At 40.8% G+C, this 16253-nt stretch overlaps 1 protein-coding gene across 5 annotated transcripts in view; it reads right to left on the bottom strand.

Annotated features, from left to right (window-relative positions):
* The window catches only part of GRM5 (glutamate metabotropic receptor 5), a 239810-nt gene extending 233037 nt beyond the window's left edge, over positions 1-6773 (bottom strand). Inside the window, exons 1-2 of one of the 5 annotated variants that reach the window (XM_027653971.1) lie at positions 6668-6773; positions 5006-5168 (exon numbers count right to left, since the gene is read on the bottom strand). The gene's annotated coding sequence lies outside the window, so the exon portion shown is untranslated. Of the gene's footprint in view, positions 1-5005; positions 5366-5727; positions 5993-6667 lie in introns of those variants that run through there. The other 4 variants (XM_027653904.1, XM_027654134.1, XM_027654056.1 and 1 more) reach the window with 4 other exon arrangements.
* Positions 6774-16253: the final 9480 nt, after the last annotated feature.

Raw genomic sequence — 16253 nt, 5'->3', positions numbered from 1 at the left:
GAGGACAGTAAGGCTATTTTTATCTCCATCACTACAAAGAACAGCTGTTTGCCCTTCTCCGTCTGCAGTTGTATCTATCAGTGTAAAATTACAGGGTAAAGAATGAGGCAAAGCTGAAAGTCTCCTTTATATTTCTGGTTCCAAAATATTAGCCTATATCATAGCTAGGGGATTCCTATGACCCAAAAGCAGGTTCTGAAAGCAATAAAATCCTTCAACTCCATGGTATCCAAGGGAAAAGAAGGAGTCAGATGCAGACTGCAGTTGCTCTAAACTAATGAACTTTCTTCACTGCACTAAAGTGAAATTCAATTTACTTGGGACTTAAACTGTTACTAATTACATTGAGAACACTGTTTACTTTTTATATTATTAGGCTTAGGACTTGCATCCAAGTACCCAAAGTCAATATGGGTTTTTTGTGAGATTTCGTGATGTAATGAAACAATCTAGAATTTATATTGACATGGCTAAGTGAGCCTACTAAATTTCAATGGATTTTTATTTGCATATTAGAGATCTTGTTCTGTGAGCATACTCTTGTGCTCATAAACTTAAAAATCACTGAATGGTTGAGGTGGAAAGGTACTTCAGGAAGTTATTTGGTCTATCCACCCCACTTTAAGTTCAACTGAAGCAGATTTCCTAGCTTCATGTCCAGTCAGCTTTTCAATATCTCTGAGCATGGAGCCTCCACAACTTTCTGGGCAACCCGTTTGGCCACAAAGTAAAAAGGACTGGGTTTTTTAATATATTTAAACAGAATTTCCTGTATTTCAACTTATTCTTCTTGTCTGTATCCATCCTTCTGATGGATACAGCTGGCCATGTCATGAGAAGATACCATGAGAGTAATCAGGTAAAAAATCCTGCTTTAGGCCAAAATGACTGAGCAGAGAGCTGATAGACAAAGCACACTAATTACATTTCCTGGAGAACATTCTCCTGAAGAGATTATGACCAAGGGAACTACTCAAATATACAATTTTACTGTGCTTCTGTCCCAAGAGAATCACACAGAAGTCACTTCTCGTTTTGATTGCCATTCTCTCTTACTATAGGAAGCTTATTATTGCAAGCAGGATGAGTACTAAAATAAAATTAAGTAAAATTTTATAAGCTTAAATATAACTCCTCTTTAAATTGTTAGGGATAACCCTAAAGGGAATTTGACATGCTATAGCCTTCAGACTGAGAACAGAGGTATCAGCAATATCAAAGACAGTGAAATGTAATGGGAATTATTTCCCAAATAATAATTTATCTTTTTTTACTTGCTTTCATTGATGGACACCATGCACAGCACTTATGGTCAAATTTATTTTTCACGCTGTCAATTTCTTCAGCATCAATGGACTTACCCTAAATTTACGCAACATAAGTAAAATTAAATTAGGTACCTAATTACTGGTGTATCAAGCTTCCTAGTTTATTTTAGTAATGAATCTAACTATAAATTAATCCTGAGTTCACGTGCTTCAACAATAGATGACAGATACTTTGGTCTCAGTCTTCTGGTGCATTAGCTTCACACTTGGAGCAATTGCAGAAGTAGTGAGACAAAAAAATAACTCTACCTGTCTGTCCTTTGCTCAGTCTTGCCACAGACAAAAATTTTTGGTCTACCCAGATGGCTGAAGACACAGATCTGATGAAACACTCAACATGTTCCTATAACCTCTGTTCTCCCTGGCAAGAAACGTTTCATGCCAGTCTCTGATTCTCAGCTGTACCCTTAGGGCAGAGTTCCAGCTACTTCATGTTGAGGTTTAACTGAGTAGAAAATGAGCATTTGTAATATTGCATGAAACATCACACAAATCTTTCATCATTAAAATAATATAAATCTTTCAAAATTATTTCAATCTCAAATGCAAGTCCATCTGTACTTGCAGTCTGTACAGACCAAAAGAAACAAAAAAAGCATTAATATCTAAGGGTACTAAATAAATTTTGATCAAAAACCAGACTATGAACAGCAGTTCACAAAGTGCTGATTTTCCAGTATGTACGTGGCTGAGAGTTTATACATGGAGCACATCTGACTGTTCTTAAGGGCTTCTGCTACCGCACGTGTAACTGTGTTTAAACATGAAGGATGAAAACCTTTCCTGCTGTGACTTACATTATTATAGCAGCGCCCACTAGTGACCCCAGAGTGAAGCACCTGTCTGCTTTACAACCTGAATCCTCTTGGCTCTGTAGTTTCTAATAGGTAAAACACGAATTCAGTAAAGGGATTTTTTTTTTTAATTTATTCTTTTCTACCTCATGAAAAAAAATTAATCAAAAGACAGAAGTAGAAATGCTTTAGTTCAGACTTCTTCTTTGTCACAATTTTGTAAGTTTACAGCCTGCTTGTTCATAATCTCTGAATCTTAAGGTAGATTTAAATATTAAAAATAAAATGTCAGATTATTGAATCACAGAATTACCTGCTGAGTAAATTCTTTCCAGGCATTCATTTACAGTATAAACCACAACTAATTTAAATCCATCAGATATGAGATAATATGTGTTGATATGGATCAAATCAGATCCGAATTAACCGAGGTTTTGTCATCAGAGAAGACAAAACCTTAGCAAGCAGAAACTGAATTACTGGTCCAGAGTCAGTCATGTCGCTTATCACTCAGCGAAGATCTTTCAGCAGCAAAATATGGAACAGTCTTAGAAAAACAATTACATACAGAGAGAGACCTCTCAGCTCATCTCAGCTGGGACCAATGTCAGGAAAAAGTGTACACTCAGGATGCTAAGGCATGCTGAGTTCTGCTGGCTACTGGCATTGCAAACTCTAAACATTGGGTTCAAGCTGTTCTGGCAATCTATCTCCCAATGCTCAGGCGAGGTTCACTTTGCAGAAGGTACTCCATAACCCTTCCTCAGAGGTAATTTAGTTCAGTTAAACAAAACCTGATGCACTCAAATGATCTTTATTTGAAAAGCATGAAATATGAGCATCCTGTTCTGGTTTGAGATTTCTACCACTGTCATTACATTATCAGCTCTATGAATTTCAGTGAGCACTGGATAAAGTTCTTTGAGAAAGAAAACAGCCTTATAGAACAGGAGAGACTATGAAACAGTTTTCTATAATTCCACATAGAAATAGGAAAAAAAACTAAGCAGCAAGGAAGAATTTTCACCATTTGGTCAGAACAGCCACTGAAAATAACAGACTAGCGTGCTGATCTTACGTCTTCATAGCTAATAAACAGAGATTGTTATAATTATCAACAAGATCCTTAGCAATACCAGGAAGTTCTTCCCCATGCTATGCCCACACACAGGAACTTTCTGGTTGATGAAACAATTTTGGTTTTAGTATGTAGGTGTTTAAACTCCCAGAGAAACTTTCAATGTTCTCTGCAATTCCACCAAATACACTTATTACTGCTGCTGTTATCAAAAACCGGTTACACCATATGATGCAGGAATTAATAGCTCGGGTTTGTTTTCATCTGTAATCCTAGAAATTTTATTAATTAATAAAACTGTATGGTCTGGAGGAGGTGATCAAGAAAAAAAGTAATAGCAGATCCAAAAAAACATTTTTCAGCAAGTCGTAACAAGAGTGGTTATGGTGGCATTCCAGCACTACCACTATGCCAAAATCACCACAGCTGTGTTGGAAAACAGAACAAAAAGAAATCTATATAGATACCCTAAAAAGTACTCTCTGAACATTTGAAATAACTGTTAATGCTGTGATCGTATAATATAAAAATAAGGATGTAGTCAAAGTATTTGATAATTCGCAAAATATCAGCATGTGATAGAAATGTTTAGGCATACGGTTTCAAAAAAAAAAAAAGAAAAAAGTCATAGGGAATTTAAAGAGCCTAACAGCCTCTATACATCTTTCCCTTTCAGAATTTAGAGTGATGCATTTTCAACATATGCCTCTGCCACTTTCAAGATGACCCCCTACTTTGTCCTCAAGACTTCGAAGAAAGAAGCGTCCTGGTTCCCCCTACCCACCACCGGAAATTGTTTCTCAGAAAAGGGATCGGATGGGAGTGGGGTTGCCTGGGTGGCGGAGCCCCAGGGTGCGGGACAGCGCAGACTGCGGGCCGCGGGCAGTGGCGGGGAAGGGAAGGGGCAGCGGGAGGCGGGCAGTGGGAAGCAGACGCTGTCCCTGGTGCTGAGCACCGCTCGCCGGCGTCTTTCGCCTCTGGGCAGGTCTATGGAAGGGGAAGGCAAAAAACCTAACAGCCTAAAAATCAACCAGTGGTAAAAATTGCCACAGTGGTCACATTTGGCATGCAGGATCACATTTTTACAAATTAATTAAATAAATACAGCTTGGTCTTGGAGGAAACTATTGGGTGAGGTTAACTCCCAGTATAGCTACCTGCACTGTCACAACCAAGTGGCTGTGCACACAGACGTATATATCTGTGCAAGCAGATTGGTTCTTAGGTCTCTATCTCCCTGTTCAGATAGCGGTATCGCTCTCCCTCTCAATCCATAATGAATCATTTTTGTACATGGAGACATTACCCTCGATTACTAAATAAGGAACAGACAGGGCTCGCTGAGCAGAGCCGAGTGATTTGTCCCAAGGTCACACAGAAAAGTCTATGGTTGAGCTAAGCCTGGCTGTCCCTGGAAAACAAATACATTCCCGTTTCCATTACACCTTCCTAGCAAGACAAATCCCCACTTGTGAACGGGAGGACTATATCACACACATCATCAAGCCCAGGTATTATAGTACCCCAGCCCCCTGCAGCTCCACACATATCCTGCTCATGGGGAGGGACCAGTGTCTGCTTCCCTCCAGCACCCTGACACCCTGATGCCCCAGCAAACCCTAGAGAGGTACCACACCAGTTGCCTTGCCGGTTCATCAGGAGTTGTACTGGTCCTCCAGTAATCAGGGCACAGCACAAAAACAAGAGAAATAGAGGGAGAGGGTGGAAGAGCCTCTCCTTCATCCACAGGGTTTCTGTCCATAATCCAGGGCACACAAATACCCTCTCCCACCCCACATCATTACCTTGTCCGTGGCAGCAAATGCTTCTTCCCACAGTGGTGGCAAACTGATCCTTTTGATGGCAATAATCAAGCCAGGTAGGGGTAGGCACCTCCTATTTTCAGCCACGGCAGAGAATAGCACTCCTCACACAGACCTTCTGGAGCTGAATAATCCTCAAATGCCTCTGCAAAGATCACCAGCAGGTGAGCCCCACTGGGCTAGCATTGTCACTCCTCCAGCTATAGACACATCCTGTTTTCTTCTGATCACAGGCAAATACTGAGGACCGAGTATGCTACCCCCGCGAATGCATGCACATAACACACGCTATGCAACACGCTGTTCTCTCAGAATCGCCCAAATCTCATTTGCAAGAGGCGTGAACGGTTCCTGGATTTAAGGGAGGGGGAAGACATAAGGAGGAGGAATAAACAAACGATGAAACAACAGATGCTCTCTGGCACCATAGCCTTGGTCTTCCTAAATACTTGCTGCAGCTTGACCCACCTGCTTAAACACCTCCACCCTTCCTCACACATGCACGGTAGCAACCTCTCTGCATTTATAAGGGGCTAACCCAGCGTTTTTCCCTGCTTTGAAGGTTGCAAAGTCCCCCTACAAACCGACACCTCCTTCCTGGCAAGTAAGAAAGCGGCGATCGGTTCAGAGCAGCATCATCCGGATGAGGAAAAAAAAAAACAAACACAAAAACAAAGCCAAAAACAAACCAATCAAACAAAAACCTGGTTAAAACCAAGTCGCGGAGAAGAGTTTACCCTTGCGGTCCCGGCTACCGTTCGCGAACTGCCCCCTCCGAAGTTTGCTGTCCCTGGGGTCGCGGTGCTGGGGTCCCGGGCGCTCTGCTGCCGCACCTGCGGGTCTGGGCTGGGAGGCTAGGAGGCTCTTCGTAAGGGGGAGCACCGGGCTTCAGCGCAACTTTTTAGTGCCACCAAGTGGCATAGATAACTCCAGGAAACCAAGCAGCCTGCCAGCCCTGGGCTCTGCCTGCTGCTCTCTGGCACGGGGAGAGAGGGGGATGCGAGACTAGAGACTACTCCATTACACACATACACAGACAGCAATATCAAACAGAAAGGAGGGACTGTTTGCCACTGGAAGGACAGGTTGCCCTCTCCAGCTCTCGCCCCTTCCCCTGGCTGCAGAGCAGCAGCACCGGCAAGACGAGGACTGATGTCCCTGCCAAGGGCAGATGGAGTTGCCAGCTCTACTGGCGGGTTGTGCCCCCCTGTTCCTGTTCCCTGTGGGCTGCTCCCTGCTCCTCTCCACGGCAGGTGCCACTTGCAGCCACCCGTTCCTACCGGGCTCCCTCCTCTCCGGCACCCCGGGCTCCCTGGACCCACAGGCTCTGCAGTTCCCCGCCAGCCTCCTGCCTCCACAGCCAGCATCCCTGGACCATATCTGCAGACCTACGGGCAGGCTTCTATTTTGACTACATTCTGCCTAAAAGCTCGGTATCCTGCGACCCTTCTGTTTCGCCACCCTCCCAAGAGCCCCACACCAACTCTCTCCCGTGCTATCTGCTGCCCGCACATCTACCTTGCCTCGATTAACCCTTCCCTCCCGAAGTCAACCAAAGCTTTGCATTCTCCTCTGGTATCACTGCATTCTCCCAAATCCTCCCCCTTTCCTCGCTCCCCCGTCTCACGGCTCAGCCCCACACACCCGGCTCCTGCTCCCATTCACACCCAGCCGTCCCGCTTCTCTCCAGCCCGTTGCACCACGCAGCACCGCACTGATCCTTTCCTCTGCCCGGGGTGGGCAGAGACCCTCGGCACAGGGCCGGACACGACAGCTCTGAGCTTGGGGTGGGGGTGTATGGGTACGCATGGGTGGGTGGGAGGGGTCCGAGGTAGCCTGAGCCCCGACAAACTCAACACTTCCCTGCACTCTATTGCAACAACAGCAAACACCAAAGAACCCTCACAACACAATGCTAGACAGAGATCATCTCTTTATTCGAAGCTATTCTTAGCAAATAAATAAATAAAGTAAAATAGAATAAATAAATAATAAAACAAAATGTCATTTAGGTAAAAGCTGGTCTGGCATTTAAAAGGCTGCTGGGTCTGAGCATTTACCAGGCTGTATTTGCAGGGAAGGATTAGCTCGTGCATCCATTTTCGAGAATTAACAGTCTTTCTCTGCCACTGCTCCACAGCTTGACGCTCCCTGCTGGTTCCCCCCTCTCTGGGTTGCTGCTTAAAATATTATCTTTTTTTTTTTTAAGCAACTGCTGAATGACCCAAATCCTGCTACTTGATGTAGCTGCCCCAGTGCAACTGCACTGCCACATCCAAGCTGCACCCTATCCTCCTCCACACCCCTGCCCCCCTGAGTTAACTTGAATTAACAACTTAAGAACTTAACGTTGTTGTGGAATAGAGGAAGAGGGATAGTCTTGCTGTGGCTCCATCCATGATCCTAATTCCCTGTGATCCCTTTATTGCTGTCTCTCTTCCACCACATTACCAGCTTGACTGTTGCTTTCATCCCCAGGTGTGAAGGATAGAGATCCCACATGTCCTTACCAGGTGTGGAGCCTGTTTTTTTTTTTTCCTTCACATCCTCTAGTCCCAGCCTGGGGCTGGCTGGGAGCCCATCACATGGCACCCACTTCACATTCTTGCCCAACCCTCCTGGTTTCTTCAGTCACTGGCAGAGGTCAGTTTTTAAGCAGAGGACACTGTGAGTGTGTGTGCCTGTGACTGTACCAGTTTGTTCCCTCTATGCAGTTCCAAGAGCTGGTGCTGGTGCTTGAAGGGATGAAGGCAGGTTATTAGACGATAGGAGAGATACCACTAGTTACTATTCTTGTCACTGACCTGGTGGGGTGATAGGTAAGGACCATCTTTTCTCTTCCTCCCTACACGCAGGGTCCTCTCAGACATTTTCTTTCCCATTAACCATGGACTGAAATTGCTAGAAGGTCAGGAACCTGGAAACAGAGAAGAAGAGGGAACATATATTTGCAGAGAAGGCACAGATTACAGAAGGAAGGGAGGGATTTGTCTGCCGAAGGGAAAGATGAGACCAAAAGCATAGTGGTATTACTGTGCACAGGAGGCTCGAAGGAAGACATGTTGGAGGAATCAGGGGAGAGGAGAGGTGCCATGGGTTTGCTGGGCTGTCATAGCAGTTGTCTGTCTTCTCCTGGGACTGGGAGTCAGAAAGCAGCCACCTCTTGTTGCCAACAGAGACAACCAGCTGGCTGGCAGGATGACGGGTGACCCCCAGAAGATGAGAGAGATGATTCCCACACAAGAAGGACACAAAGATTTGTGTAGAAGCAATGGGGAATGCAAAGAAGCTCCTAAACACACATCCCCAAGGACTCTCTATAAACCACAGCCCAGAGTCAGAGTTCACTGTGCCAGATGTTTGGAGCAGCTGGATCAAAGATTAAAGGAGACAAACAGAATGGATGGGGGTAGCCAAGGCACTTACATTCCTAATGCCTCTTGTTGACCCTTTAAACAGGGTCCCAATAAACACAGATATATAAAAGGCTCTTTTCTCTTGCTCTCTTCCTCCCCTTTCTCTTCTCCTCCAGTTCCATCATTTTACACAGTCAGTTTTCTCCACTGGTGGTAGATTATTATTCCCCTACCAAGAAATTTCACCTACTATTTTGACACTATTTTAAAAGTTAATAAAATGAAAGCTTTCTCTACCTGTTTGCAACAGCACCAGTAAAACATAAATAAACCAATACCTGAATAAGGAGACATAAAGACTACATTTTATAAGCCCACTATTGGTAACATTCATTACTTCTGTGGCAGTAGAACCTATAGATACTAACACATTGGGCAAGGCTGAACATATTCTCTATCTCTGCACTCTGAGCAGCTCATGCATAAAGAAAATTGCAGGGTGAGTCTCCAGGTGTGATCAGTGTCTCTAAAGAGCGAGTTAACCACCCTAACACTTTCAGACTGAAAATAAGGAGGCTATGGGAATACTAAGTTGGATTCTCCTCAGCTCCAGAATGAATAAACCATGTAGGACACAGACAGCACAATAAAAGACAGAGTATGGACAAGAGGGTGATGTTGTATTGACCAAGATAAGCCAGGCACCTGTTTTCTTGCAAAGTAATCTCTAAGACAAAACAAAATGAAAAAAAAAATGGATATTATGTGGTTGTGGAGACATTAGGATGAGTCCAGTTCTCTGCATAGATTTCAAAGTGAACTTATTCCTCAGAGGTATATCTATATTGTACCAGTGTGCTTTCAAGGAATCTGTGACTAATCTTTGAGTCTTGATTGTGCATAGGTATAAAGAAGACACTGAAATACCCAAGACTCTTCTAATCTGTGCAAGGAATCAACCCTCAACTCTTATTAGCTGGGAAAAATCAGAAATCCCAAACTGAACCTAGCTCTGAAACTTCATCATTATTCTGTATGCTCAATCCCTGACTAAGGATTCTTACCTTAAATTTAGATTTAGATTTAGAATCTACAATTGGAAGTGCGTATAAGCTCTTGTTTTGTCTGACCCTTATGTTCATGAGTGGAAAATAGGACGTGAGAGAGGGAGGCAGAATACAGAGTTCTGAGGAGGATGCTTGCAAGAAGAGTATAAAAGGGGAACATGAAGTTTTACTTATTTATGGAGATTTACGTGAGTAATGGGGTGCATCAGATGTAGCTAAAAGATTGCAGAATACATATGTCCTCAGATTTACCCACAAGAAATTGTTTTAGGAAAATGAAACCAGATTGCAGGTTGCCTGGAAAAAAACCAAAAAAACCAAATCAAAACAAACAAACAAACAAAAAAACCCCCAAACCAAACCAAAAAACACCACAAAATGGTTGAATATACTCCAGAAATTTTTTCTATGTATCCCCCCTGTAATTCCTTCTATGTCCTTTCCAGGGAATGAATTTCATTTCTGAAGTGGTTATACTTGCCAAAGTGGGCAAGTAGAACTTCTGTAGCATTAAAACTCTGTTTCATATTAGTAGGAGTGTTCAGGGTCAGTTACTTCAACTGAGGAAATTTGGTTTATATTTACCTTTATGACTAAAGGTATTATTCCTATTATTCAAGGTCAGTTTCACATTATTTCAGTTATTACAAGCATTTTTAAAGTTTTAAATTAATAAAAATGCATGACATTTGTGTGATTTCTTCTTTTTTTCTTTGTTATTTCCACTTTCTTTATGTATGTATGCATTTTGTCTCCAGCTATCTTCTCCTATGCTGTTCCAATCACTATTTTCCACCAAAGAAATCTAACACATTCATCAAAAACCTCAAAACTGATGTGTGAGGATCTTAATGCAATCAGCATGCACACACTGACAGCAGAGCTTAGAGTATAGACAGGCCTCCCTACTGAAATTCAAAGAAGTACACACGACTCCAAAACTAAACAAACAAACAAACGATTTGATAACACTACATTTCTCATGAAACTCCACACCTTACAAAGATACTTTTGTCTCTGCTGGGGAAAGTGGTTTAGCATTCTCACATCATTCAAAATCGGATGCTAGTGCTCCTATTTCTATTCCACGAGTTCCAATCTGAGTGGGGGAGTGCTTTTAATGAAGGCTGACAGAATGAAACCTCCATCTATGCTGCTGTATGTAACACTGTCTTCTCTCTGCAGTGAGAGTAGAGTACTGAATGGGTGAAACTCAACTAGTAGGTTCCTTTGGGGTTTTGAGCTCACCCTTGTTTACCCCAGACTGGCACCTTCAGCTGAACAGTGGGGAGGCAATGGGGATGGGGTTGTTAATGTTGTGAAGTCCCCAAACCTACACAAAGGGAGACCAGATCTGTGTTACTGTTATTGATTCATGTGAATAAAAGTCAGGGAAATTCTTAGCTCTGAAATGGAATTTTACTCATTTCATGCTGTTGACTGCAGCTCTTTGAGCTTCACTATCCAACCAAATCCTTATCTACTGAGTGGTCTATCTGTCAAATCCATGTCTATCCAATTTAGAGACAAAGATGCCCTGCAGGACAGTGTCAAATATTTTACACAAGTCCAGATAGATGACATCAGTCACTCTTCCCTCATCCAGCAATACCGTAAGCCTGTTATAGGAAACCACCACATTTTTCAGACATGATTTGCCCTTAGTGAAACCATGTTGGCTGTCACCGATCACCTCCTTGTTTTCCATGTAGCTTACCATAGAGTCCAGGAGGATCTACTCCATGATCTTTCCAGGTACAAAAGTGAGACTGACTGACTCATGTTTCCCTGACTCTTTGTTTTCTCCCTTTTAAAAAATGGGTATTGAGTTTTATTTTTTTCATTCAATGGGAACTTCATTGGACTGCCATGAGTTCTCAAATACAAATGTCAAGCTGCTCCTATCCGTCTATTGAAGGCCTCGCCTACTCGGTCTTCCTGGTTGGAAGCAGATCCTCACTATAATGTCACCTGTCCCTGTTCTCCTTTTCATCCTCACCTATAAGCTCTTGGTTGACTCTTCCATTCCCAGGCAGGGCTCCATGCACTCCAGCTGGTCACTGATCATTGGGGAGAAATGTCCTTTGATTGGAGAGCCAACCTTAGGACTATCCTCTGTGGACACAAACAGAACAGAGTATAAAGATGAATTTCATCTGAGCAAAATTCTGTCCTCTAAATGAAAGTGGCAAAATGTCACTGCAATGCTCCACACTAATCACTTTACTGGTTTATTTCAGCTGAAACACCGTTATTTCTAGCTATTCTTGGCCAGCTGATTCCTCCTGCTGACACTGTGATATGAATCCTGTTCCCTCCATGAACAAAGAAGATTGGCAAAAGACTGGGAAATACATAGCACAGAACAACCTTGCTCCTGCAGTAACACAGACTTGGATCAGCACGTGACTGCTTGGCAGTTCATCTACTACAGAAGGTGACTTGAAGCCAGCTCTGTCTCCTTGCTCATAGCTATTTCTGTGCAAAATGTCAGCTGGGGAGAAGAATCTTTAACAGTGGTAGGGGTCATAGACATAAAGTAATTTCAGTCCTTCACCTTTCTGTAGGACTCCAAAAAGAGAGAAAAAGAGAACTACAGCCAACAGTAACCAGAAGTGCTATGTTTGGTGTATATCTTTAAATTATAAATCCCCAGTATTGCTTTCTTAGGTAAACAATTACTGTAGTTACCATAGGAACACTGAAAGGAAAAAAAAGTCTTTGTATTTTGAAGATGACTACTTTTTTGAGACCCAGCAATGTGAATGGCTTCTGTTCACGTATTTAGTTACTGTTGAATTAAGTTTCTGCATGGCCCATTGAAGAAGTAGGTGCATCTCAATGTTTTATTGGCATGACTTCAAGCACTGAGAAAGCTCTTGAGTTTGTGAAATGTTTTTTTGTGGTTAATTCGGTTTTCTTTCATTCTAGAAATGGAAGAGACTGATGAAGAAAATTAGTAGATAAATTACTTTGAACTATGATTAAATACCAAATGCAGTTCTCTTACATATTGCTCTCATTTTTTCTTGGTAAACCTATCTACACAACCATCCAAAAATTTTGCTCTGTCAAATTTCATGTTTCTCATAATAACCAACTTTTCCTTATATAAAAAGATATATTTTTTCTTCCTTTGACTATCAATGCCCACTAAAAGAAAATAAAACTGAAAGAAAAGTAGCTCTGTTGTTCAATGATATATGACTCTAGATGTCTAAGGCTGCTTTATTAAGACAAAACCAAAGCTGAACAGTCATATTTGATTTATACTTAGAGCTCCTCTGATACCTTTTCTGGTTTCTTCTTTCAAGGTCAAAAGGGTTGTGCTGTGGTAGCATGACACATGAATAATCTGATTTCTAATAGATTGCAATCACTGACAGAAATATATGGACATGAATGACTTGGGTATTAAGAGTGGGTACACAACAAAACTCTCCTTATCAGACATAGGCTACTGTAATGTGATATCTTCCTCTGGTCAACTCTACTTCTTTCATAATCAGTGGATAGGAACTGGTGCTTGGCTGATGCAATTAGTGTATCCTAAAGAAGTCTTCATATTAATTCACCTTAAGATTGGTCAGTTTTTGAAAACAAGACTAATTGAGGAGCAGATAGCTGCCTTATGAACTCTTGGAGTTATGTAGGATGAACACATAACATGATTTTCATAAAAAAGGTAAAACTGCATTTAAAAAACTGTCTGGTTAAGAAATTGTCAAGACTCAAGTATAAGCTTCTTTTGGGGGAGTGAGGGAAACAATCGTCTGTTTTTTCCCCAGTATGGACCACTAGCTGAATATGAAGTTTAAATGTTCACTTCTCCACTTTTTCTGTGTTTAAACATCAGGTTGTGCATTAGAGCAACTCAGAGACATGGTGTACTCAAGCATACTCTGCACTTATTCATTTTTCAAACCTACCCTATTGTATATATTTCTAATGCAGCTACTCCCACAGCACTGAGCTGACAGAAAAACTGATCACAGTACGGCCCCCCTGAGATTCCCAATATGAATTCTGACCATAAGAAGCCATGTGAAAAATCCCACTGTGACCCCAAGAAGTTCTGAGAGATCATTTCTGACTTAGGATGAAAAAAAAGTAAATGAAAAAATATTTGGTTATAATTCTGTCTCTGAATAAGGTCTCATGGATGAGCACTTGGATCATCTCTAAGTGCAGCAAAGGTAAAAAGGCATAAAGAATGAGCGAGGGAACAATGAAACCCTTTTTGTAAAACATGTGTTTTGGTAGAAAAAAAGCAGTGTCTTTTCTTCCATTTTTTGTACCAGTGCAGCTCTACTGCACTTAGATTAGAAAACTACCATAACTTCTCCATTTTTCTAGTAGATCTCTAGAGTAGGCCAAATGTTTGCCTCCCCTGCTTTCCACACTTTTCTTAAATGTGGTGGTTTCTTGCTAAAACAAAAAATAATTTAAAAAAAATATTTACTCAAAAATCTTCCATTCCATGTTAACTTGATATGAAGCTGGAGTGAGATGAAGATGGGCCTTGTTAAAGCCAAAGCCTGCATTAAGACAGAAAAATACTTATTCTTGTATAGATAGATGTTTTTTGATTTGTTTCAAGCCAGTACCCACTGAATAATTTGCATAAATGAAACCAATGGGAAATAATAGACCCAGTCTAAGAAAGAGGAACATCTTAATCTCTCCAGTGGTTGGTAGGCATGACATAGAAGAAGACTAGTGGTTATATGTAATGCCAAAACTGCAGTGATGTCTGTGTGTACATTACTGCAAGGAAGGCAAAGAGGTATTGTTTTAAGCAGAGATAAAATGTTGTGCTGCACAGAAAAAAGAAACAGTTCACAACTCTCAGTCACACAGACAAATTTCACATCTAAACTGGCCCCAAAACATTGCTTTGTCCACTGGTCTATTAACCTCAGTGGAGGAAGAGAAACAAAACTCTCATAATATGGTCAAGTTTGTTAGGACCATATTTAAATAGACAATTCTCTTCTGAGTTGATGTTAATATTTTCTCAGTAAAGAACTTCTGTTTGTTAGGTTTTTAGAATACTGATATTATTCCTGATTTCCCGACACTGTTCTTTTTTTTAGATATAAAGCAATATGATTTTGCATATATGGAGTTTTACATCTTTGAAATCAAGAATGAAAAAGCTTTGCTGATGCAATGAGGGAATCAGTTGCACAAGACATATCGGCCTAGATTTTTCTTTTTTTCCGTTTTGGACACAAAGCATTTGTAGCCTCTTTGAGACTGACACTACTGACACTATGCCTTCAGCAGCAAAAGAACACATGTATTGTCTGGAAATAATTGTAATAATTTCATTCAAAAATTAATATAAAGAAAAGGAGTTAAGTGTGGAGGAAGACTGTAAACTAACTCAGAGAGTACAGTCATTTTGGTAATGATTTGCTACATTAAAGAAGATATCGAGAGTGTACATTGCAATATTTTCTTTGCTGTCATATTCAAGAAATGCTTTCCAAATATAACAAGTTTGTTGCTTGTGTTGACTGAAAACAAATTACTCAGACAGAAGTGAGTTATTGAAAGATCGCTTCTGAAACAGATAAAGATTTTTAAAATACCATTAGGAAGAACTAGGATAGCACTAAGCATGCTATCAGATTAATCCATGTGATAGGAAGTATTCATCACAACTCACTTTGGGCTTTTGTGATATAGATTCATTATTTTTTTCTACAGCTCTGCTCATACCAACATGCAATATCCAAATATAATTAAACAGATCACATTCTCTTCAAAAATCATGCCTTCTGAGACACAGAACTTTGCTCTGTTGCAGTTCTGTAAACTGGAGTCTTCCAGGGTTTTAGTATCACAACTGTCCATGTAATTTAAGTTTTATGGGTTTGCTACCATTTGAAAGCTCTGCAGATTATCATCTTCCTGTGTGACCTTTTCCTGAACCTGATAAAATAATCACGATTTTTATTCAAGTAGAAAAATAAAACGAGAAGAAGTTAACTACAAATATTTCAACCTTTGCCTTCTCATCAATTTCATGTCATCCTCTGATTTTTGTAGGGGAGAAGTTGAGAAGTCAATCTTCCACTTTGTTAATTGTTTTGGTTTTGGGGGGGTTGGTTTTGTTTGTTTGTTTGTTTGGGGTTTTGTTTGGTTCTTTTGTTCATTTTGGTTTTTTGTTTGTTGGGTTTTTTTGGATAGGAGGGATAGTTTGTGCTAAAATCAATTTACAGAGAAAGTATGAAATGTAAAACATTCAAAGACTCCCCACATACACACACATACCTCAGATGTGGCAAGTGCAGATAACAGTCCCCATGGATGTAAAGGTTAAGAAGCAGTTAGCACATCTTCACTTTGTGGAACTTGGTATTCCACCTCATTTAACCAGTCAATGTTTGTTCCAATCTTCATCTAAGCCTAAAGACCAAAAAGAGAAGAGAAAGTGAAACTTTGGAATTAGACTCTTGCTTGTAATCATGATAAAAATATCTGTAAATTAAATCAGCAAGTTTCATCTTCCCGAATTAAGACTATAAAAATGTCTATATAGTGAAATCCCATCAGTTTGTCCACTATGGTTAGGACAACTCAGAAAAAGAAAAAGAATATTATTAATTTTACTTAAATATTTGCCTTAATTGGAGTAGAATACATAGCAAGAGTCATCACTGACTGGCTCTTCAGTGGACATTATGTCAAAGAAGTCAAGAATTTCTAACAATAAAAAGGCTTTAATAGACCTTCTCATAAAATACTAATTTTTAAATAAAAGTTGTTATAGATAGCAGTAGTAGATAAAAATGAAAC

This window comes from Corapipo altera, unplaced genomic scaffold, assembly GCF_003945725.1.
Source record: "Corapipo altera isolate COAL_440 unplaced genomic scaffold, ASM394572v1 0, whole genome shotgun sequence".
Classification (NCBI taxonomy): Eukaryota; Metazoa; Chordata; class Aves; order Passeriformes; family Pipridae; genus Corapipo; species Corapipo altera.
The sequence above is the reverse complement of the archived record's forward strand: the minus strand, read 5'-3'. Positions and strand labels throughout refer to the sequence as shown.